The sequence below is a fragment of the Anneissia japonica genome, unplaced genomic scaffold (genome assembly GCF_011630105.1).
Source record: "Anneissia japonica isolate Jap-2015-1 unplaced genomic scaffold, ASM1163010v1 scaffold288119_len33177_cov111, whole genome shotgun sequence".
Classification (NCBI taxonomy): domain Eukaryota; kingdom Metazoa; phylum Echinodermata; class Crinoidea; order Comatulida; family Comatulidae; genus Anneissia; species Anneissia japonica.
The window spans coordinates 21,226-23,143 of NW_022692880.1; positions in this window are offsets into that span (position 1 = coordinate 21,226).

A 1,918-nucleotide genomic window follows, 5' to 3' on the forward strand; every position below is an offset into this window, starting at 1 on the left:
AGTTGCTGTTATCTACAATACTGACAAATCAGTAGAAAATATCAATATCAAATTAGAATGAATAATCAAACTTATGTTTATTAAGAATAGAAATGTTAGCCCGTTTTCCTCTTTGTATATTAATTTTGGTAATGAAACAATTGATGAGGTAAAAAACATCCGTTATTTAGGACTTCAAATTGATAAACCTTACCTGGAATGACCATATTCGAAAATTAAATAAAGCGATTGGGTACAAAAATAATTAACATCCTAAATAAATTGGCAGAAATACTAAATGAATCCCTTCTAAATATTCTTTTATAGAAGTACACAACCCTATATGGATTATGCAATCTCAGTGTTGGGAACTACGTCTAACAAAAACAAAAACATTCTATTATGGCTACAAAAACGAATATACATATTTATATATGATATACATATTATTATAATGGAGTGGATGATTCTGATCTCATTTCCGTTTTTGGCTTAGGCCTAACAGTCAGAACATGTCGATGTCGAAATGTCGAAAATGTTCACTGTTTTTCGATGGCTACAAAATTTTGGTTTTATGTCCGATACCTAAATTATATATTGCGCTTGCTGGTAAAGATAATTCTATTGATATTATTAACGTTAAATAAAGTTATATAGGCCTATTTAGATTTTTTTTTTCCCATTTTGTGTATAGTAATTGATTGTTATGTGTTCCATATCTTTTATGTTGTTAAGTGGCTCTCACTGTTGAATGAGGAATGAAATGCAATAAACTAAAATAAAAATTATATACCTTAAAACATCGAATTGGAGCCCGGCTATAGGCTTAATCGAGAAGGAGCGCATCTCGAATTCAAGCCCCCTCTTCAATTTGCAGAATTAGCATCGAAGAGAAGTCCATTATTAAAAGAAATGGGCTTCTTTTCAAGTTAGCATAAGCGCCTTTTCGATGTAGTACAGTACAGGTACATACCCGTCCAATACATGAATTTCAAAGAATCAAAATAATTGAAAACACGCTTGGTTTATACAGTAGTTTAGTTAATTTAATGCATATATATACATACATTCACACACACACACATATATATATATATATATATCTTTATATATATACATATAAATTAATAACATAGGTAAGCACGTGTGTTCAAAGTAAGATAGAAAAATATGGAGACGATGGTAAATGAAAATACAGACATCGAAGGTAGACTTAAGGAACACAAAAATATTTATTGTAAGTTTCACGTATATTTCGGTTGTTCCTACAACCTTCTTCAGCGTGTAAGAGAAGACATAATCAAATAGCTTAGACAGATCATCATGTTAAATACAAGAAAATAATGTAATAATCTGGTGGTACAATTACCACAATCAATAATGAATAATATCGCAAATTGGTATAAATTTATTCCGGGTTATATTTATATAGTTAAACAGCATAACATAAGTAAACAAATGAAATACTAAGTTGTCGTGTAACTAAACAATGTGTGTCTCCAGGATCATGTAGCATAATTATGCGGTTGATGTTGTCATTTAACTACCCACAAATTAGGAGAAAATATCAATATTGAATTAATCAATAATGAATAATTTCGCAAATTGGTATAACTTATATATATATGTATATATAGTTGTTGTTATCTTCACTACTGACAAATCAGTAGAAAATATCAATATCAAATTAGAATAAATAATCAAACTTATGTTTATTAAGAATATAAATGTTCGCCCTTTCTCCTCTTTGTATATTAATTTTGGTAATGAAACAATTGATGAGGTAAAAAACATCCGTTATTTAGGACTTCAAATTGATAAACCTTACCTGGAATGACCATATTCGAAAATTAAATAAAGCGATTGGGTACAAAAATAATTAACATCCTAAATAAATTGGCAGAAATACTAAATGAATCTCTTCTAAATATTCTTTATA